Source organism: Lagenorhynchus albirostris, chromosome 20 (genome assembly GCF_949774975.1).
Source record: "Lagenorhynchus albirostris chromosome 20, mLagAlb1.1, whole genome shotgun sequence".
Lineage (NCBI taxonomy): Eukaryota > Metazoa > Chordata > Mammalia > Artiodactyla > Delphinidae > Lagenorhynchus > Lagenorhynchus albirostris.
The window spans coordinates 36,996,976-37,007,818 of record NC_083114.1 but is presented as its reverse complement, the minus strand read 5'-3'; positions in this window follow the sequence as shown (position 1 = coordinate 37,007,818).

Below are 10,843 nucleotides of genomic sequence, written 5' to 3'. Positions count from 1 at the left end.
ATATAGTAGTGTGTATATGTTAATCCCAAACTCCTAATTTATCTCCCCCACCCCTTCCCTGGTGTCTTTTGGTGCTTAGTCCATGTGTCCACTAAGACCAAGGCTTCAGATGACCTGATAGCAAGACACAGTGTGTTGGCCATTGTTTGTGGACTTCAGTAAGGTGCAGCCAGAGACAAACTTATCCAGCAATGGCCCAGCTGACCAAAGATGGTAAAACCCCGGGCGACCTGACGTCGTTGCAGTCATGATCAAGAATTAGCCTTGGGGAATATAAAATAGCTAGCTAGTGGGAAGCAGCCGCATAGCACAGGGAGATCAGCTCGGTGCTTTGTGTCCACCTAGAAGGGTGGGATAGGGAGCGGGGGAGGGAGACGCAAGAGGGAGGGGATATGGGGATATATGTATGCATATAGCTGATTCACTTTGTTATACAGCAGAAACTAACACAACATTGTAAAGCAATTACACTCCAATCAAGATGTTAAAAAAAAAAAAAAAAGACTTAGCCTTGGGGGAATTCCCTGGCGGCACAGTAGTTAGGACTCTGTGCTTTCACTGCTGAGGGCCCTGGTTTGATCCCTGGTCAGGGAACTAAGATCCCACAAGCTCCATGGAACGGCCAAAAAAAAAAAAAGAGTTAGCCTTGGAATGGGAGTTTGGGATTAGCAGAGGCAAACTATTATATATAGAATGGATAATCAACAAGGTCATACTCTATAATACAGGGAACTATATTCAATATTCTGTGACAAACCATAATGCAAAAGAATATGAAAAAGAATATATGCATAACTGAGTCACTTTGCTGTACAGAAGAAATTAACACAACTTTGGAAATCAACTATACCTCAATAAAAAATTTTTAAGAAATTAGCCTTGGGCTTCCCTGGTGGCGCAGTGGTTAAGAATCCACCTGCCAATGCAGGCGCCACGGGTTCGAGCCTTGGTCCAGGAAGATTCCACATGCCGCGAAGCAGCTAAGCCTGTGCGCCACAACTACTGAGCCTGGGCTCTACAGCCTGTGAGCCACAGCTACTGAGCCCGTGCGCCACAACTACTGAAGCCCGCACGTCTAGAGCCCGTGCTCCGCAACAAGAGAAGCCACCACAGTACGAAGCCCGCGCACTGCAACGAAGAGCAGCGCTCCCCCACACTCGCCGCAACTAGAGAAAGCCCGCATGCAGCAAAGAGAAGACCCAACACAGCCAAAAAAAATAAATTAAAGAAAATAAATACAGAAAATTAAAAAACAAACAAACAAATTAGCCTTGAATCCTGCTGAATTGCTGTGTCAGATTTTCTGATTCTCTATACCTCCCCACACCCAGGGATGAAGTTAGAGCATTGATTAGAGAAACTGTAAGATCTTAGCTGTTGGAATGAAGGTATTGATCGATTCATTCAGTCAACAGATATTTGTTGAGCACCTCTGGGCCAGGTACTATTCTAAGCACAGTGAATGAACATCCCTGCCCTCAAGGAGCTCATGTAGGAGGGAGAAAGATGATAAATAGTAAACATAACAATTACATTTGTTTGTAACAGTCAGTACAGAACAGTATGTTAGAAGGTGCTGAGTACTGTGGAGGAAATAACAGAGCAGGCTAAGAAATTTGGAGAGAGAATAGGGAAATGGTGGTTGCAATTTTAAATAGAGAGGTCAGGGCAAGCTTCATTGAAAAGGCAAGATTTGAGTGAAGACATGAAAGAAACTAGGGAGTGAGTTACCTGGACATAAAAGGGGAAGAGCAAGAATATGCCTGGGAGTTCAAGCAACAGCCAAAAGGCTAAGGGGGCTGGAGCGGGGTATGGGGTGGGGGGACTTGTAGGACAGGTCAGACAGGTAGTGGGGGACCAAGTGGGATGGAGTTTGGGCTTTTACTCTGAGAGAAATGAGAAAGCCTTTGCAGGATTTTGAGCAGAGGAGTGACACAGTATACTTATATCTTAAAGGATCTCTCTGGCTGCTGGGTCGGATGAGGGTAGATGATAAGGAAGCAAGTAAAAGCTGGGCAAGTGTTCGGAGGTCTCTGCAGTAACCCAGATGAAAGAATGAAGGCGGTTCAGGCTAGAGCGGTACCATTGGAGGTGTGATTAAGTGGTCAGATCCTGGACGAATTTTGAAAGCAGAACCAGCATAGTTTCCTGGGATCGAATGTAGGGTGTAAGAGAAAACAGCTTTGTTGGGAAAAAAAAAAAACCACCACCAAACCTCAGATCTCTCCAAACCATCTTTCATTGAGCCCCCTCTGCTGGACAAATGTGAAATTGCCTCCCATCTTAAAAGACCTTCCCCATGGCTGTGGAACGCGAGGTTGCAGGGATGACTGAACTTCGAAGGCAGATTAGAGGAGCAAGTCAGACACCTCCACCCTCATTATTCACCATCCATACCCTGAAGCTAAAGCATGAATTGGAGAATTGGTATAGCTGAGCAGAACCCCCTAGGCAGGCCCAGCTCTGAATCTTCACCAGGCCTGGATATTATCAGAGAAAGACAAGATTCTTAGTTTGGACTTTTTAGCAGAGAACTCCCAAAGGAAATGCTCAGGTCACCAAAATTTTATGGGAATTGTAGTATCAGAAAAAAAAAAAGTAATGCTGGCAAATAGAGGCCTGAGATTTTCTTAAACCAATGTTACAGGAAGACTCGATCCCAAACCTCATAAAAATGATACCAGCAATAATAGGAAGTAGATGTTTCCCTAGAGGAGACCCTACCCACTGGTCCTCTTTGAAGCAGTCCTGAAGGATGCTGGTTATATCAATATAAAGGAAGTCCTCCAAGCAGGTAGATCATAGGGACCAAGGAAGTCACTCCACTGCTCAAGAAGTGAGTTATACAATGATGCCAATGTGATTTGCTGTTGCATCATTTACCTATACAGACTTGTCCAGCAAGATACAGCACAGCCCCTGGACCAGTGGCCAAGTATGGTGCTTTCATGGAGGCCTCCCACTAAACCCTTTTCTTAAGAATAACTAATGTGATTCTCCTTTTTTTTTTTCCTTTCCCACTATTGCATATGAGTAGTGGTTACTGGTAGGTACTACTAATCAGAATTAAAATTGGGATTTTGTATGGTCAGTAATATGTAGGGAAATGTACCTTATAATTGATGCTAATGTGAGCGTGTATGTTTAGGAATACTTTGTGTTAGAAAAAATTCAGTAAATTTATATGAATGTGTCTTGGTCAGCAAAATGCTGGGAGATGCAAAACTGATTTAAAAAATAAATTGTACCATTTGACTTTTTTTTTAAAAAATCATAAGAGAGAGGGAGGCATTGGGCTAGAAAGTGGAAGAACTTTGTGCAAAGATAATGACTGAGATCCTTAAACTGAAGGTCTAAGTTATGGACAAAATGGAATGCAATCCGCCTAGTGCTCCAAAAGGTCTTGGCACTGCACCTGCATAAATGAACCAAGTGTCCATGAATCTGTCCTGATCCTTGCACCATCTGAGACCTCTGCTGCATGGAAGGAAGCCCAAGTGTGCAGAAGGTGGGGCTCTATCTATTGTTTAGTCCATAAATAACAGGACGATGTGGAGCCACACCAAGGTAAGATCGAACCTGAACTAGAAGATTAGATAGACATCAGAGGGAGGTAATACACTTGGGGAATAGCTGCCTCATTATGGTGCCTCTGGCTACTCGCTGGACACAGATGATTTTAGCTTTGGGAAGAAGGTGAGTAGTGGTCATTCTTGAAGTGGTTGGGTCATGCTTAGAAAGCTCATCTTAGGCTGTACTGGGAGAAAGGTGGTGGGGGGATGGGATTTAGAATGTAGTGGGGACTTTTTAAGGTATCTGCCTGGCTAATGGGGGTCTTCACTCCCTCTTCTCTAGTTACTGCCCTTCAATTCTTGATATGGACTCCAACAGTCACGTTTGAAAGGTTTCTTTATGTCTAAATGCATGTTTTGTAATGTTTTGATTTCTCATTTAATTACATTGTGGTCGGAGAATGTGGTCTGTGTGACATTGATTCTTTGGTATTTATTGAAGCTTGTTTTGTTATTTAGTAAGTGGCCAATAAGTGTTCCATGTGTGCTTGAAAAGAATGTGTACTCTTTAACTGCTGAGTGCAGAGTTCTATATAAGTTCACTTAATGAAGGGAGTTAATTGTGTCATTCAAATCTTCTATATCCTGGTTCATTATTGGTCTGTAGATCTGTCAATTACTGACAGAGATGCATTATCTCCCAACATGATGCTGAATTTCTGAATTTCCCCTTATAATTATGTCAATGTTCACTTTATATGCATGTTATTAGATGCATACACTTTATTTATTTATTTATTTATTTATTTATTTATTTATTTATTTATTTATTTTTGGCTGTGTTGGGTCTTCGTTGCTGCCCGTGGGCTTTCTCTGGTTGCGGCAAGTGGGAGCTACTCTGTGTTGTTGAGAAGTGTTGCACCGGCTTCTCAATGCGGTGGCTTCTCTTGTTAAGGAGCACAGGCTCTAGGCACACGGGCTTCAGTAGTTGTGGTGCATGGGCTCAGTAGTTGTGGCGCACGGGCTTAGGTGCTCCGCGGCATGTGTGATCTTCCCGGAGGAACAGGGCTCGAACCTGTGTCCCCTGCATTGGCAGGCAGATTCTCAACTGCTGTGCCACCAGGGAAGTCCAGGAAAGTTTTTCTTTATCAACTGAATCTATTTGATTATCCCAAAATACAGTTCCTACTGGAAAGGCAAGACAAATGCTTGTTTATTTTCCTTTAATGACCAATTTTCAAAGTAATGTTTGTTTGTTTGTTTGTTTGTTTTAGGCCATGCCTCACGGCATGCAGGATCTTAGTTCCCCAACCAGGGATCAAACCTGCACCCCCTGCAGTGGAAGCACAGAGCCTTCACCAGTGGGCCACCAAGGAAATCTCTCAAAGTAAGTTTTAGTTAAACAGTCATTTAAAATTATGACAAATAACTCTGTTCTCAAACCCACTCTAATCATCTTTCACTCCCACCAATCTACAAAACTTTCCTTGTTAAGTTGACCAATGACCTCCAGGTTGCTCCACCCAGAAGTAAAGCCTAGTTCTCACTGATTCGCCTATCGGCAGCAGTTGAGACAGTTGATCACTCTCTCCTTGAAACATTTTCTTCATTTTACTTTGAACACACCACTTTGCCTAATTATCCTCCTACTTCCTGAGCCATTCCTTCTCAGACTCCTTTGCTAGTTCCCCTCATTTCCCTGACCTCTTAAGATTGGACTTCTCTATCTACACTCATTCTTTTTTCAACTTTAACCGAAAGGTATGTTTTTATTGTTAATTTATATATTTGATTTTTCAAAGTAAATGTAATATATATTCATTATATACAATTAAAAATTCAAAAAAGAAAAAGATTAATTGAGGCATTGTTACTTATAAACTAAAAACCCAGGGGCAACCATTATTAACAAATGTATTTTTCAGACTTATTAGGTTCTCTATTTAGGAGTTGTGAAATGCCATTAAAATGTATTTACATCACCTTGGGGACTTCCCTGGCGGTCCAGTGGTTAAGACTCCGCGCTTCCACTGCAGGGGAACTAAGATCCTGCATGCCTCGCAGCCAAAAAAAAAAAAAGAAAACAAACGTATTTACATCACCTGAAACTAACAGAACACTGTAAATCAACTATATTTCAATTTAAAAAAATTTTTAATAGTAGTTACATATCACTTGGATATATTTTCCTCCATATTGTAGTGTGTGTGTGTTCTGATACACAATTTTTGTTTAATTTTTACACATATTTAAAAAATTGTGGTAAAATGTACATAACAGGGCTTCCCTGGTGGCGCAGTGGTTGAGAGTCCACCTGCCGATGCAGGGGACGTGGGTTCGTGCCCCGGTCAGGGAAGATCCCACATGCCGCGGAGCAGCTGGGCCCGTGAGCCATGGCTGCTGAGTCTGCACTTCCGGAGCCTGTGCTCCGCAACGGGAGAGGCCACAACAGTGAGAGGCCCGCGTACCGCAAAAAAAAGAAATAAATAAAATGTACATAACAAAGTTTACCATTTTAATCATTTTAAAATGTACAAATCAGTAACATTAAGTACATTCACATTGTTGTGCAACCTAAAATATATATTTTTAAATTTTTCATAATTCAATTACTATGCAATTCACCCATTTGAAGTGTACAGTTCAAAGGTTTTAGTTTATTCACGGAATTGTGCAATCAGCACCACAAAAAGTTTAGAACATTTTCATTACTCTGAAAGAAACCTCATACCCTTTAGCAGTCACATCTTCTTCCCTCCAGCACCTGGGAACCACTACAGATTCTGTCTCTGGACAAATTCCATACAAACAGAGTCACATAATATGTGGCTTTTTGTGCCTGGCTTCTGCCACTAAGCATAACGTTTTGTTTTGTTTTGTTTTTTAATCTTTATTTATTTGGCTGTTGGTTGGGTCTTAGTTGCAGCATGTGGGATCTTTGCTGAGGCATGCGGGCTCCTCATTGCAGCGCACAGTCTTCTCTAGCTGCGGTGCGTGGGGTTCTCTCTAGTTGTGGTGCGTGGGCTCAGCTGCCCCATGGCATGTGGGATCCTAGTTCCCCAACCAGGGATCGAACCTATGTCCTCTGCATTGGAAGGCAGATTCTTAACTACTCCAACAGGGAAGTCCCAGAACAATGTTTTTAAGGTTCATCCATGTTGTAAAATTTATCAGTATTTCATTCCTTTTTATGACCAAATAATAGTCCATTGTATGGATATGCCACATTTCATTTATCCATTCGTCAGTTGATGGAAATGTGGGTTGTTTCCAGTTTGGGACTATAAAGTTGCTATGAACATTTGTGTACAAGTTTTTCTATGGACATACATTTTGATTTCTCTTTCATTTCTGGGTGTATACCTAAACTGGAATTGCTAGGTCATATGACAATTCTGTGTTTTCAGAAATTGCCAAACTATTTTCCAAAGTGGCTGCACCATTTTATATTTCTACCGGCAGTGCACGAGGGCTCTGTTTTCTCCACATCTTCACCAACACTCCTTATTATTTGTCTTCTTGAGTATAGCCATCATAGTGAGTGTGAAGTTGTAGTTCATTGCAGTTTTGTTTTTTGTTTTTTGGCTGAGTTGCTGTGGTTGGGCTTTTCTCTTTTTTTTTTACTGTAAAAGTTTTGAAATTGGGAGATATGAGTCCTCAAATTTTGTTCTTCTTTTTCAAGATTGTTTATGCTGTTCTGGGAACCTTGAATTTTCACATAAATTTTAGCATCAGCTCTTCAATTTCTGCAAAAAAAAAAAGTCAGCTGAGATTTTGATAGAGATTGCATTGAATCTGTAGATCAACTTGAGGAGTATTGTCATTTTAAAAATGTAAGTCTTCCAGCCCAGGAACCTGGGATGTCTTCTTTAATGTCTTTCAATAATATTTGTACTTTTTAGTGTACAAGCCTTATACTTATTTTGCTAAATTTATTCCTGATCATTTTATTCTTTTTGGTGCTATTGTAAATAAAATTGTTTTCTTTTCCTTTTAAAAATTTTTATTAGAATATAGTTGATTTACAATGTGTGTTAGTTTCAGGTGATTAAAATTGTTTTCTTAATTTAATTTCTGGTTGTTCACTGCTAGTGTATGGAAATACAATTGATTTTCATGTATTGATCTTGGGCTCTGCCACACTGTTGAACTTATTAGTTCTAATAGATTTGGGGGAATTTCTTAGGAATTTCTATATACAAGATTATGTCATCTGCAAATATAGTTTTACTTTTCTAATATGGATATCTTTTCTTTCTTTTTCATTTCTAATTTCTGTACATTGGCTAGACCTTCCAATAGAATGTTGAATAGAAGCAGTAAAGCAGAAATCTTTGTCTTGTTCCTGATCTTAGGGGAAAGCTTCCAGTCTTTCACTATTAAGTATGATGTTAGCTGTGGGGGGGTTTTTTTGTTTTTTTTTTTTAATAAATAGGCCAAGATCTTTCCTTTTTAAAAAAATTTTTATTAAATTTTATTTATTTATTTGGCTGCATTGGGTCTTCATTGCTGTGCACAGGCTTTCTCTAGTTGCGGCAAGTGGGGGCTACTCTTCGTTACGGTGCGCAGGCTTCTCACTGCAGTGGCTTCTCTTGTCACGGAGCATGGGCTCTAGGTGCGCAGGCTCAGTAGTTGTGGCTTGCAGGCTCTAGAGTGCAGGCTCAGTAGTTGTGGTGCACAGGCTTAGTTGCTCCATGACATGTGGGATCTTTCCAGACCAGGGATCAAACCCGTGTCCCCTGCATTAGCAGGCAGATTCTTAACCACTGCACCACCAGGGATGTCCTAGTTGTGGGTTTTTAATAGATAACCTTTGTCAAGTTGAGGATGTTCCCTTCTATTCCTAGATTACTAAATATTTTCATCATGAAAGGATGTTGGATTTTGTCAAATGCTTTTTCTGCATCTATTGAGATGGTCATGTAGTTCTTTATTCTATTAATATGCTGTGTTGCATTAAATGGTTTTGTATGTTAAACCAACCTTACATTCCCATTCAGTCATGACATATAATCCTTTTTATATGTTGCTGCATTTGGTTTGATAGTATTTTGCTGAGGGCCCTTGAATCATGTTCATAAAAGATATTGGTCTGTAGTTTTCTTTTCTTGTGATGTTAATATCTGGTTTTGGTATCAGGATAATATAGGTCTCATAGAGTGAGTTGAGAAGTGTTCCCTTCTCTTCTATCTTTTGTAAGAGTTTGTTAAGGACTGATGTTAGTTTTTCATTAAATGTTTGGTAGAGGGACTTCCCTGGTGGTGCAATGGTTAAGAATCCGCCTGCCAATGCAGGGGACACAGGTTCAATCCCTGCTCCAGGAAGATCCCACATGCCGCAGAGCAACAAAGCCCATGTGCCACAACTACTGAGCCTGAACTCTAGAGCCCGTGAGTCACAACTACTGAGCCTGTGTGCCACAACTACTGAAGCCCACGTGCCTAGATCCCATGCTCCGCAACAAGAGAAGGCACCACAATGAGAAGCCTGCAAGCACGGTGAAGAGTAGTCCCCACTCACCGCAACTAGAGAAAGCCTGCGGGCAGCAACGAAGACCCAATGCAGCCTAAATAAATAAACAAACAAACAAACAAATAAATAAAAAATTTTTTAAATGTTTGGTAGAATTCACTAGTGAAGCCATCTGGGCCTCAGCTTTCCTTTTGGGAATTTTTTTTCTATTACTAATTCAGTCCCTTTACTTGTTATAAGTCTGTTCAGATTTTCTGTTTCTTCTTGAGTCAGTTATAATAGTTTGTGTCTAAGAATTTGTCCATGTCATCTAAGTTATCTAATGTGTTGGCATATAATTGTTCACAGTATTCCCTTATAATCCATTTTATTTCTGTAAGGTCAGTACTGACATTTCCTTTTTCATCCCTGATTTTAGCAATTTATCTTCTGTTTTTCTTGGTTAGCCTACCTGAAGGTTTGTTAATCTTTCCAAAGAATCAATCTTTAGTTTTGTTGATATTTTTATCTATTCTCTATTTCCTTTATTTCCATACTATCTTTATTATTTCCTTTCTTCTGCTTGCTCTGGATTTAGTTTTCCCTTCTTTTTCTAGTTTCTTAAGGTGGAAGATTGGGTTATTGATTTGAGACCTTCCTTATTTTTTAATATAGGTGTTTACAGCTATAAATTTACCTCTAAGCACAGCTTTAGCTTCATCCTATAAAGTTTGGTACATTGTGTTTTCATTTTCATTCCTCTCAAAGCAGTTTCTAATTTCCATTGTGGTTTCTTCTTTGACCCACTGGTTTTTTAGGAGTTTATTTTCTAATTTCCACATATTTGTGAATTTCTTCTTTTGCATCATATAGATATTTCTAGTATGTCATCTGAATTCTCTTGTTGTCTCTTTTACAGTATTTTTTAAGATTATTTTCTTAATGGTTGTCCTGGAGATTACAATTAACATCTTAGCTTAAAATAATGTAGTTCAGATTAATACTGACATAATTTCAATAACATAAAAAAACTTTACTCCAGTATAGCCTAATTCCCTCCCCCCTCCTTTGTACTATTATTATCATACAAATTTCCTCTTTAGATATTATAAATCCCATTAACACAACTTTATAATTACTGCTTTCTGTAATTGTCTTTTAAATCAGGTAAAAGAGGAAAAGAGTTACAAACAAAAATACATTTATGGGAGTTCCCTGGTGGTGCAGTAGTTAAGAATCTGCCTGCTAATGCAGGGGACATGGGATGGAGCCCTGGTCCGGGAAGATCCCACATGCCATGGAGCAACTAAGCCCATGCGCCACAACTACTGAGCCTGCGCTCTAGAGCCCACAAGCCACAATTACTGAGCCTGTGTGCCACAACTACTGAGCCTGAAAGCCACAACTACTGAGCCCACGTGCCACAACACTGAAACCCACGCGCCTAGAGCCCGTGCTCTGCAACAAGAGAAGCGACCCCAATGAGAAGCCCGCACACCACAACAAAGAGTAGCCCCCGCTCGCCGCACCTAGAGAAAGCCCACGTGCAGCAACAAAGATCCAACGCAGCCATAAATAAATAAATATAATTAATTAATTAATTTTAAAAATACTTTTACATTTACTTGTGTATTTACTTTTGCTAATGCTCTTTATTTCTTCATGTGGATTTGAATTACTGTCTAGTTTCCTATCATTTCAACCTGAAGGACTCCCTTTAGTATTTCTTGTAGGCAATTCTGCTAGTAGTGAATTTTCTCAGTCTTTGTTTATCTAGGAATGTCTTAATTTTTTCTATGTTTTGTGTGTGTGTGTGTGTGGTACACGGGCCTCTCACTGTTGTGGCCTCTCCCGTTGTGGAGCACAGGCTCCGAACATGC